Raw genomic sequence first — 13215 nt, 5'->3', positions numbered from 1 at the left:
AATCTACCTGAATGAATATGATGCTTGTAAACATATTAGAGGCCAAAAGTGAGGAATTAATAAGTGAATTTAGCAAGATTGATGGATATAAACTCAATAAACAAAAATCTCTTGTATTTCAACAGCATGAACAATTAGAAAATAGAATTTTAAAAATGTTTCCATTTAAAACAGCATCTGGGGGCTGGGCATAGTGCTTCATGCCTGTAATCCCAGCACTTTGGGAGGCAAAAGCGAGAGGAATGCTTGCACCCAGGGGTTCAAGACCAGCCTGGGCAATATGGTGAGACTTCGTCTCTACAAAAAAATGTAAATATTTGTAAATTCTCCTCAAATCGATATTCAGATTCAATGAAATCCCAAACTCACAGAAGGATTTTTGTGGAAATTAACAAGCTGATTCTAAAATGTATATGGGAATGCAAAGGGCCAAGATAGCAAAAACTGATCAAGCAAAATTGGATAACTTTCTCTGCCAGATATCAAGTCTTATGATAGGCCAGATGCAGTGGCTCACACCTGTAATCCACTTTGTAAGGCTGAGGCAGGAGGATCACTTGAGGCCAGGAGTTTGAGACCAGCCTGAGCAAAAGTGAGACCCCATCTCTACAAAAAATAGAAAAATCAGCTGGGTATGGTGGTGTGCCCCTGTAGTCCCAGCTACTTGGGAGGCTGAGGCAGGAGGCTCCCTTACGCCCAGGAATTTGAGGTTGCAGTGAGCTATGATAGGGCCACTGTACTCTAGCCTGGGTGACAGAGCAAGACCCTGTCTCAAAAAACAAAAAAACAAAATGACTTATTGTAACACTACAATAATTAAGGTAGTGTGGTATTGCTATAAAGATAAATAAATAGATCAAAGGGACAGAATAGAAAGTTCAGGAACAGATCTTCATGTAATCTTTGTGACAAAGGTTTGTAACAACAGAAGCACTGAAGGGAAATAGGTAAAGGACATTGCAATAGGCAGGTTCCCAGGAAACAGACTCCAAGATGGAGATTCACATACAGATGTTTTATTGGGAAGTGTTTTCAGGAGCAACACCTGCAAGGAAATAAAGAAGGTACAGCTAGGACAGGACAGATTTAACTGCAATGCAGTTATGACAGAGTCCTCAGCTACTCCCAATGGCCTTTTAGAGATATTGCAGATTGAGGGAAGGGGGCCATGCCGGGCCTTTGTACCCCTGCACTGATCATTCATTGGATGTAAGCTAGCCCCAGGGAGGGAACCTAACCTTGGATGAGGCAGCTCCCTTCCAGCAAGGAAAATTCCCGAGGAGAGACTCAGTTGTAAGCTATCAGCAGGCAATACTTCTAGTAGTTGGAGGAGTAGGTGTTTTTTTCCTAAAACAGGGATCTGGGAAGGGCACCACAGCAAACAGTATGTTCTAGTCTTTGCACCACTCGTATCCACTTACTTTATACAATAAAGTATAATCCATCTGGGAGCCATTCCTATAGGATTCTGATTGATCTCTTTTTCTAGAGATACTTATTATAAGGGAAAGATTAAGTGGAATTAACTACTGATCCTACTACTTTTGTTTGTTTAGAGACAGGGTCTTGCTATGTTGCCCAGGCTAGACTCAAACTCCTGGGCTCAGGCAATCCTCCCACGTCAGCCTAGAGTTGTGGGGATAGGAAACATAAATTACCTGAGTGGATAACTTGGAGCAATGGTGGTAAGGGGCCTACTCATATAGATCCACTCATATTTCTACCCCTTGGCTTCTGAACCCATGTATAATACCTATTGGGAAAACAGCATTAATAATGATCATTTGGTCCCGGAGCACAGGAAATGAGTTTCCCCAACAATCTCACCCCCCCAAAATAATAATGATCATTTACTTAGGGTTTATAATGTGTCCTAGAGGACAGCACTTCATCATCACAGAGTATGGTTTCCAAGATAGCACCTCACCTCTACCCTCAAAAGAACAGCAGCTTCTGTGACGGGCTCAGTGGATTCCATGCTTATGTACCCATAACGACATCTCCTTTCTATAAGATGGGCTTCTTGGTCTAACAAGACATTTTGTGAAATCTTGTGGTGGTAGACCACTCTTTAGGCCTTTGGACACTGATGCTGGCTGAGGCCCTGTGGTCAGAAATGCAAGCACATACCCAGAATATACATTGATTCCAATCAAGATGAATTACTGCCCCCTAAGAGGTGGAAAGGGCAATGAAGCTCACTTGCCACCAAGTGGCTGAGTGGTTTCCTCAAGATATGGTGTCACATCAGGGGCTCAGCACTGGTCTCTGCTGCTGACAGGTCAGCAGAGTTGAGTGGCAGTAGCTTGATTGGCTTGGCAAGTGGGAGCCAGTGTTGTTGGGCTCATGCCTGGCTTTCATCTCTGCCTCTGTGACCAGTTGATTTGTGTTGTCCATCTTCCCAACCCTGGCGGGTGATGACAGAGTCTGGCTGGTATGAACCCGCCAAGTTTTCTGTCTTCTTCTGTGGTGGGTGCTCTCTGGTGGGCATGCAGTACCAACATCTTCATACTTCATGCCCACAGTTATGAATCCACTGTGTTCTTCTTTACCACTCCATCTTGCCCCTAATCATCCAATCTTTCCCTTTTAGTCCCTGATCAACCAGTCAAGGTATTAGCCACTGCTCTTGACTCTGTATATATTTTTACCTTGGGGCATTCCTTTTCCACACAACACGCCACACTAACTCTGCCCATTAGGATGATTGCCACTCACTACTAATATTTAGGGCCACCCCTGAGTGGCAGCCCCAGTCCACTTAGGCTTGTACCCACATACCAAGTTGACCCATCCATGAAGCAACCTCATCCATTTTCCTCTCATGTCAGCTGGTCATGAACCTCCTGTCCCCACCCCGTATGGCCAAAGGTAAAAGCTGAGGAAGAAGTATTGATGCAACTGTGTTGGATGACATGAGAGTCATGCCCATATAGCTTACTTACAAGTGCCCCCTGCTTATAGTTCCTTCAAAATGTACCAATTCCATTTTATGATAGCTTAATGCTGGGTCCACTGGATGTTATGACTTCATGGTCATACATGGGTCTGACCAAACTCAGCTCATGATGGGCAGTTCTGGCCACATGGTCACTTGCTTTCTCCTGGTCAGGTGCTCCACCTTTACCAGTGTCCAGGAGCACTTCAGGAACACCGTGGGGTTTTTAGTTTTGTTTTGAATAGGATATAATTATCTACTGCAAATGGCATAGCCTTGCTCCAGAATCCTAGAGGTCTACACTGTGATTCTCCCAGGGCTTGCCATAAACTCCACATAGCATCTTGTCCCATCACAGCTACCTCAAATACCATAAGGTCTGCTGGATCATTTTAACCCAAGTGGCGAGGCTCTTGCACTGCTGCCTTTATCTGCTGCATAGCCATTTCCTACTTTGGGCTCAGTTCAGCTGGCGTCCTTATGTGGCGCTCAATAAATGAGTCAGAGTAGTATTCCCAAGTGTGAACTATGCTGCCCCCATACTCCAAAGAGGCTTTCCAGATGTGCATCCTTCGTGGTGGGAGATGTAAAGTTCGATAATTTGTCCTCTGCGTTGGAGGGGATGATCTGGCATGCTGTAGACCCTGGGACTCGTAAATACATCAGTGACATGTTGGGTCTCTGAATCTTCATATGGTTTATCCATGCTTTTTGGAGTTCCTGTGTCTTACCAAGACTTCTAATATATTCACAGTTTCTTGCTCATCCAATTAACAAATAAACATAATGTCATCGATACAATGGACCAAGGTGATGTTCTGAAGAATGTCCAGGTGGTCTAGGTCACTTCAAACTGTGACACAGGTGAAAGAGTTACCATAGCTTTGGAATAAGGTAGTAAATATATTCTGTTGTTTGTCCCATGAAAATGCTCTGGTCCTATGGAAAATGCATCCATCAGATCAAAGGCTGCACACTACGTAACTAAAACTGTGTTAATCTGCTTTAACAAAGACAGCACATCTGGTAGAACATCTGCAACTTGGCAACTATTTATTGAGTTTGAGGTAAGAACGCCGTCATCCTCCAGGATTGACTTGGTGTTTATGTAGGCCAGACTGCTGAGTGATACGGAGATACGATGGTGTTCACCACCCCTGCTTCCTTTAGGTCTTTAAGGCTCGCATTGATCTCTGCCATTCCTCCCAAGATGTGGTATTGTTTTTTTTTTTTTTATTTACTATCTTGGCCAGAGTGAGGGTGCTTCAGCGGTTTCTATGTGGCATACCCTACAGGCTAAGGAGCCAATATGGGAGTTCTGTCAAACATAAAGTGTGTCAGTTCTGATTATACAACCAGAGGTGAGTGAAATGACCCCTGGCTAGGCATGTGAGCTGGCCCTGGGCCAGGACTTCATATGTTACCTAAGCCCCCAAGCCCCTGCTCTAGCAGGGGGGCTAGGATGGTGCTTTGGGTTCCTAGGTATCAAGGACAGCTTGAACCTTCTGTCCAACAGTCTTCAAACTACTGGGTATTCCTCTCTCCCCAGTGTATGTCTACCCTAGTAAATGACTGTGGTCCCTCTAGGCAGGACTAGGGGAAATCATTACTGATACGCTTGCTATAGTTTGACAGGGTTATTCTTTCTGGCAACTTGGCCTCTCATTCAGTCAGTGGATTCTGGGTCTAAAAACATGTTCATGTCTGGAAACTGGGCAAGAAATTGTGATTTTTTAAAATATTGGGTCAATGGCCCTCGGCGTTTCTACTATCCATCTTAGATTTCTTTCGATTGTACAGACTGAGAAATACTTTCGCTGGTTCCAGCTACTTCCCCCTGGGGAATCCACGTTCTATTAACCTCTCCATAGCTTCTCCAGATGATCCTCTCCCCTCAACAACTGCCACCCCGACCTTACTGCTCATTATAACTGCACCTACCTTGTTTCTTTCTTTTTTTAAATGTATAAATGAATTGAACATAGTCAAGCACCTTGTTTCTGAAGGTTAAGTGCATGGCCTCTATTATTTTGGGACTTTTCATCCCCATTACTAGCAGGCAGCTCAGTACTGTAGCAGTATCTCCTACCGCCAGCTCTGCAGAGCACAGAGTCACCGCTGACTTCTCCATGGTGCTGGTGTCCTCATCATTAACACTCTTTTTACTGTTTTGGTAAATGGAAGGTCTTACAGGCATTCCTGTGGAACATAAGTCAACTGGTGAGTTTTCTAGTAACACATAGGCTACCCACTGTAGGATGCCCACTTCTGAAAATAATCAATTATATTAGAAGTCTGGAAAATATTATTTCGGGGGAGGAGAAAAAAGCAGTCACCAGAAGGGAGCATAGGGGGTTTCTGGGATGCTGGCAGTGTTCTATTTCTTGAACTGGGTAGGCTTTGTGAAAATCCAAAGCTGTATGATTATTTGCGCACCTTACTGTATATCTGTTAACCTTCAGTTAAAAATAAAAGTTTTTTTTTTTAAGAAAACTATCATAAATGGAAAAAGAGAAACACTTTGTAGGTCAGAACCAAGATAGAGCATGTTCTCCCCAGGTTGTTCATGTTGATACCTCTTTGCTACAGAATATGATTGGTCACTCAATAAAGAACACAGTCTGCTCATTAAAGAGAATGTTTTTTTTAATTCAAGGGAAGAAATAATGTGGCTTCCCTTGAAACATTTCTCTGTTTGAAAGGGGAACCTTTGTACACTGTTGGTGGGAATGTAAACTGTGCAACCACTATGGAGATCAGTATAGAGGTTCCTAAAAAAACTAAAAATAGAACTACCATATGACCCAGCAATCCCACTGCTAGGAATATATCCAAAACAAATGAAATCAGTATAGGAAAAAGTTATCTGCACTCCAATTTTTATTGCAGCACTATTCACAATAGCCAAGATTTGGAATCAACCTAAGTGTCCATCAATGGATGGATGGATAAAGAAACTATAGCACATATACACAATGGAATATTATCCAGCCACAAAAAAGAATGAAATCCTGTAATTTGCAATAGCATGGATGGAACTGGAAAACATCATGCTAAGTGAAATAAGCCAAGCACAGAAAGACAAATCTTGCATGTTCTCACTCATATGTGGGAGCTAAATATTACAACAATTGGTCTCATGGAGACAGAGAGTAGAATGATGGTTAACAGAGGCTGGGAAGGGTAGCCAGGTGGGGGTGATAAAGTGGGGATGGTTGATGAGTGCAAAAATATAGTTAGATAGGATGAACAATATTTGATAGCACAATAAAGTGACTATAATCAACAAGTTGGGGTATACTTTAAAATAACTGAAAGAGCGGAATTGGAATGTTCCTAACACAAAGAAATGATAAATGCCTGAGGTAATGGTAGCTCAATTACTCAGATTTGATAAATGCACATTGTATACCTCTATCAAAATATCACATATACCATATAAATATATGCAACTATTATGGGTACCATAATAATTAAAAATAAACAAAAAAGCAAAACACTCCTCCCATTGCTTCCATGAAACTGTACCCATCTAGTTCTAATCCTATGTTCTTGACTCTTCCTTCTGTCTCCATTTCCTTCTCCTCTTTTAAATACAGACAAGACGAGAAATGCTGAGTAGGAAAGGAGCTGACTTGAGGCAGAAGACCAAGTTGCAAACCTTGACTCAACCACTAAATGTGAGCCCCTGAGCAAATGATATCTACGTGATGAATCATGTTTTAACTGTGGAGTCAGGACTGTGACACTCACTTTACTTCCTCTCGGGGATATTGCTAGAATCAAGAGAGAAAATAAGTGTGAGTGTGAACCATCTTGTAAACTGTGCTGTAGACATTCTCTTAATATTCTGCCCTTAGCTCCAGCCTTTTCCTTCTGTATAGTCTCTTCCTCCTTTGGCAGTTTCATTTGCTTTCATGGCTTTAACTATCATCTCTTTGATAATTATTTAAGGAGATAAGAAGATTAAAGTTATAACATAAACAGAGCAAAAATGTAAATATAATTAATACGCAATTATATTTGGCCTCAATGTCAGCCTTCTTTTCCCGCATGGAAAAACTGCCTTTCACCTTTTGCTATTTATGTCCTTCTGGTTCCATTCCTTTTCTCTATCTCATGATTGGGGCATTCTTCCTTTCTCATACCCTTGGTTTTTCATACTCTCTGTGACTGACTGCTTCCTTCCCATCTCTGCCCTAAGGCAGTGGTTCTCAGACTTTAGCATACCGGAATGCATGGAAGAAAACATCCTGCTTAGCGAAAGAAGGCAGTCACAAAGAACGGAATATTGTACGATTCCCTTTGTACGAAGTGTCTAGACTGGGCAAGTCTGTAGAGTCAGAAAGTAGATTGATTCATTGCTGCCTGCGGCGGGGTGGGGATGGTGGTGTGGGGAATAAGGAGTGACTGACAGTGGGAATGGAATTTCTTTTTATGACGATGAAAATGTTTTAAATTAGGTTGTGGTGATGTTTACACAACTCTGTGGATATATGAAAAACATTAAACTGTACACTTGTAACAGGTGACATATATTCCAATAAAGCTCTTAGAAAAAAAAGAATCATATAGAGAGGTCTTGTGAAACAGATTTCGGGGCCGCACCCCCAGGGTTTCTGATTCAGTAGGTCTGATTCAATAGATTTCTGATTTCGTAGAAACTTGCATTTCTTACCAAGTCTGTAAGGGATGCTGGTGCTGCTGGTCCAGGACCACACTGTGACAGCCACTGCCCTAGAGGAGCACCAGCCAATAGAAATCCAATGAGCCACATATGTAATTGAAAATAAGAAATAAGCAAAATTAATTTTCATAATATGCTTAAACATACTATATCCAAAATATTTTCAACAGGTAATCAATATAATATACTTATTTTTTATAAAAAAATTTTTTTTTTTTTAGAGACAGGATCTCACTTTTTCCCCAGGCTGGAGTGCAGTGGCATGATCACAGCTCACTATAACCTCGAACTCCTGGGCTCAAGGGCTCCTCCTGCCTCAGCCTCCCGAGTAGCTGGGACTACAGGTGTATGCCACCATGCCCAGCTAATTTTTAACTTTTTTTGTAGAGACAGGGTCTCACTATGTTGCCTGGCTGGTCTCAAACTCCTGGCCTCAAGCGATCTTCCCACCTTGGCCTCCCAAAGTGGGATTACAGGCATGAGCCACCAAAACCAGCCACTATAATATACTTACTAATGAAATATTTTATATTCTTTTATTTGTACAAAGTCTTTGAAGTCTGCTATGTACAGCACTGCACTCATACCATATTCCAAGTGCTCAATCACCCCAGGTGGCTAGCGGCTGCTGTAATGGACAGTCCTAGGGTATTCATTTTCCCGTTTCTTGAAATGAGCTGTGGTTAAACCTCATGTATATAAGGGTGATAATAACAGTCTATACCTCATTGGATTGTTGAGGATGTGAAATGAGTTAATACACGTAAAAACGGTTAGAATAGTTTCAGGCATGTAAATAAGTAGTCAGTGTTATCTATTATTATTTCCCTAATAATAGTCATTGAATGAAAGAAAAAGATATCTGGCTTGGTAAATTTTGAATAAAATTGAAAAGAAATACATGTTAGCTATTTCATGTTCTAATCTAAATCATTGAAATAAAATAATGATAGATTTTAACCTGTTTGTATCAGATAGAATGCTTTTGACTGGAAGAAACAGAAAATTCAATTCCATCCGATTTAAATAATGAGAAAATTAAATGCTAGTGTAACTGGGGCAGAAAGGGAAAGTACATTTCAATTTTGGTTAACACAATTTAAACTACAATTGTCACCATTATAGACAGGCTCTTTCTGTCTCTTTACTCGGAACTCCAGTATTGGTTTCATTGTACAGCTAGTGACCCTGTTGGTTTTGGGACAGCTGCTGGTGCAGGAGACACACAGAGTGACTCTCCTCCAACCACTGAATGGAAGTCCTTCTCTTCAGGATAATAGGAGGCGTCTGGGATGCAGGTAATGTGCTATTTCCTGACCTGGGCTTGCTTTGTGAAAATCCAACAAGCTGCATAATGATTATTTGTGCACTTTACTGTATAAATATTAGGCTTCAGTAAAAAACAAAAGGTTTCTTAAAAAGGAAACAACCATAAATAGGAAAAAAGAAACCGAGTAAGAGGAATAGTTTAGGTTAGGATCAAAATGAAGTGTGTTTTCCTTTTATAAAAAGTATCGTACATAGCTTGCTTTTTTTTTTTTACTCAACATTATATTGTCAGGTTAACCCATGTTGATATGTATGCTCTAGTTAATTCATATCCCCTGTTGTATACTGTTATGTAAATATACCACTATTTATCCATTCTTCTGTTACTAGATATTCAAGACTTTTCTTATTTTTCTTATTAGAAGCAACAGTACTTTGAACATGTTTGTATAGATGTGAGAGAACTATTTCTAGGGTTGCATCTAGGAGTTACGACTAGGAGTGATATTTCCAGGTCTTGGTACATGGCATCTTCAACTTCACTAGATAATGCCAAATTATTCTCCAAGGCGATTTACCTATGAGGATTAGGTTTAGCTGCAGGTTATACTAAGTCCAAAATAACAGTGGCTTTAAAAAATTGCAATGTATTTCTCTCTTCCATAAAATAAGTCTAGATATAGGCAGTGCAAGGGTGGAAGGGTGGCTTCACAAGGTCATCAGTGACCCAGCAGACTTCTATCTTGCTGCTCCACCATTCTTAGCATATGGTCTTCATCTTTCTTTTTTTTTTTTTTTAACATGGCAACATTTCATCATGATGGTCTTCATCTTATAGTGCAATGTGGATGTTCAAAGTTCAATCATCACATACACATTCCGGCCAGTAAGAAGGAAGAAGAGGAAGAGATTTCCAAGTATATCCTATTGGCCAGAACTTAGTTACCTGATCACACCTAGCTGCAAGAGACTCTGGGATATGTAGTCTTTATTCTGGGTGACTAAATGCTCTACTAAAAATAATGGATTCAATTACTAAGGGAGAAAGGGAGAACTGATATTGGGAGTAAATGAGCAGTCTCTGCAACACTGGTTATACCATTGTAGTGTACACATCTAGTAAGAGTTCAAGTTGCTCTGCAAACTTATCAACAAGAAGGATCAGGCTTTACTTTTTTGCAATCTGATTAGTATGAAATGATTTCTTGCTTATTCATTTAATCAGTTTTTATTTAGGTTTTACTATGTGCTAGTTTCTACTAAAGGCGCTGAGGACACCACAGTGAACAAAGTCCTAACTTCATAGAGCTTACATTCCAGTGGAGAAAACAATAAACAAGTATACATGTATGTGCGCATATATAAGTCACACGCCAATTAGTGCTGCCGTGGAGAAAGATGGAATGCAGGTAAAGTTGCTATTTTATATATGTTGGTCAGCGAAGACCGTATTGATGAGTGACAGTGAAGTGGAAACCTGAAAAAAGTGGGGTAGTAAGCCAAGTGAAGGAATAGCCTGGGGAAGAGCATTCTAGGCAGAGGGAATAGCAAAGAGGCCAAAGGGATGACAGTGGAGTGCATGAGAAGGAGAGTGCTGGGATCTGAGGCTGTCCGCCGATGTGACCTGGGCACACCTGGATATGTACTTGTGTGGTTGGACTTGTGCTCTTGTGCTGCTGCCATCACCATGAGGAAAACATGCTCCAGTGAGGCTCTGCCCTTCCCACCTGGACTCCAGAATGGGACACATGGAGCAGAACCATCCTGAGTGTCCCACAGGCTGAAGCAGAATGACCTCAGCTGATCTGCATGAGCCAGAATTACGTGCTTATTGCTGCATGCCGCTGAGGTTTTGTGTGTTTGTTATGCACCATTTTTGTGGCCATAATTGACGGCTACACTTCCAGTTTCTTAGTTTCTCTTTTCCTTTTTTCTAACTTGTTAAGTGGAATGATTAATCCAATTATTTAAAACATTTTTTAATCTCAAAAGTATATTTAAAATATTTTTTTCTCTGAGAACTGTTTTGGTCACATAAGACAACTTTTGATATGTAAAGTATCCATTGCCATTCTTTTATAATTTTTTAAAATTTTTTAATAATTTCAGTTTCTATTTCTTCTATTTTAAGAAGATAAATTTTATTTTGCAATCTTTTGATATTAATTCTAGTTGTATAGCATTGTGGCTAGAGAAAGTAAACTGTATCATTTCATTTTTCTTTTCTCTATTATTATTATTGTTTTTATTTTTTTCCACAGTTCCAAGATGGCTGCTGATCATTTCTTCTTTTTGAAATTTACTGTTTTAAAATTTTCTTTGTGAACAATATGATTGATTTTTGTGAATGTTCCTTGGACAAGAATGGTGTGTATTTTCTGTTATAGGATACTAAGTTCTATTTAAACTATTAAGTCAAGCTCATTGAGGACTTAATTAAAATCCTCCACAGCCTAATTATTATTAGTCTATTTGGTACATCAAAATTTAGGAAACACAGGCCTGGCGTAGTGGCTCACGCCTGTAATCCTAGCACTTAGGAGGCCGAGGCAGGCAGATCGTTTGAGCTCAGAAGTTTGAGACCAGCCTCAGCAAGAGTGAGACCCCATCTCTACTAAAAATAGAAAGAAATTAGCTGGACAACTAAAAATGTATAGAAAAAATTAGCCAGGCATGGTGATGCAGCCCAGGAGTTTGAGGTTGCTGTGAGCTAGGCTGACGCCATGGCACTCTAGCGTGGGCAACAGAGTGAGACTCTGTCTCAAAAAAAAAAAAAAAATTTAAGAAACACATATTAAAGGATTGTAATAAAATTATAGTTTTATGAAAATCTTGTATTTTTAAAAAGTTTTTGCCTTATGTATTTTGTATTTTGCTACTAAACTACATGATATATCAATTTTTTATAATAATTATATCTTATTCATTTACTGGGCTTTTTATCATTACAAAATGTCCTTTTTCTGTACAATGCTGTTGGCTTTGAATTCTGCCACATCTGAAATTAATATTGCCACTCCTGCTTTTTGTTTGTATTTACCTGATTTTACCTGAAATTTATGTTCTTCTTTTGTTTTTGAATTTTCAACCTTATTATTTTTTAACAAGTGAATCAAAGTGTACGGAAAAAAAGTTAATAGTTTCTCTCTCCTTCCCCAATCACATCCATCTTGAAGAAACTAATGTTAACAATTTGGCATATATGTTTTGTCATCATTCCCTAAATTTGTAAACATGTATACACATATTGTGGTAGGCTGAATAATGCCCCTAAAGACGTCCAGGTCCTAATCTCTGGAACCTGTGAATATTACCTTATGTGGAAAAAGGGTCATTGCAGATGTGATTAAGGATCTTGAAATGGGGAGATTATCCTGGTGGGTCCTAAATGCAACCATAAGCATCCTTGTAATAAAGAGGCAGAGGGAGATTTGACACAGAAGAGGAAAAGGCAATGTGTCATCAACAGGGAAGATTGGAGTGATGTGGCCCCAAGCCAAGGAATGCTGGCAGCCACCAGAAGCTGGAGGAGGGAAGGAATGGATTCTTCCCTACAGTCTGTGGAGAAAGTGTGGCCTGGCTGACAGCTTGATTTCAGTCCAGTAAAACTTAGACTTTGTATTTCTGGCCTCCAGAACTGTGAGAGAGTAAATGTGTATTGTTTTAAACCACCAAGTTTGTGGTAATTTGTTACAGTAGCCATCGAAAACTAATGTATAAGACAAAATTTTCCTCTTATTTTTTATAAATTTGACATTATGTTCTCTGCAGTGCTCTGCAACTACCTTTTTTTCTCTTAATAATGTATCAATTACATCTTTTCAGGCCAATATCTATAGATGTCATTCCTTTAAATAACTGAATAATATTCCATAGTATGAATGTTTCATGATTCATTTATCCATTTCCCTATTGATGGACATCCTAATTGTTTCCAGTTTATTATCGCAAATAGTGCTACAATAATCATCCTTGTGTGTGTTATGTATTTTATATATTGGGATTTTTTTGTGGGGAGGAGAGAATAGACTTTTTTTATTCATTAGAAAAACTTGGTGGCTTTTTTTTGTTTAACTATAAATTTTTTTATTTTGTTAGATTTAGGGGTACAAGTGGTTTTCGGTTACAAGGATGAATTGTATAGTGGTGACGTTTGGGTTTTTAGTGTATCTGTCACCAGAATAGTGTACACTGCACTCATCAGGTAGTTTTTCTTCCCTCACCCTCCTCCTACGCTCCCCCTTCTGCGTCTCCAATGTCCATCGTACCACTCTGTATGTCCTTGCATACATGTAGCTTAGCTCCCACTGAGAATAGACTC

Source organism: Lemur catta, chromosome 2 (assembly GCF_020740605.2).
Source record: "Lemur catta isolate mLemCat1 chromosome 2, mLemCat1.pri, whole genome shotgun sequence".
NCBI classification, from domain to species: domain Eukaryota; kingdom Metazoa; phylum Chordata; class Mammalia; order Primates; family Lemuridae; genus Lemur; species Lemur catta.
This window is presented reverse-complemented; position numbering follows the sequence as displayed.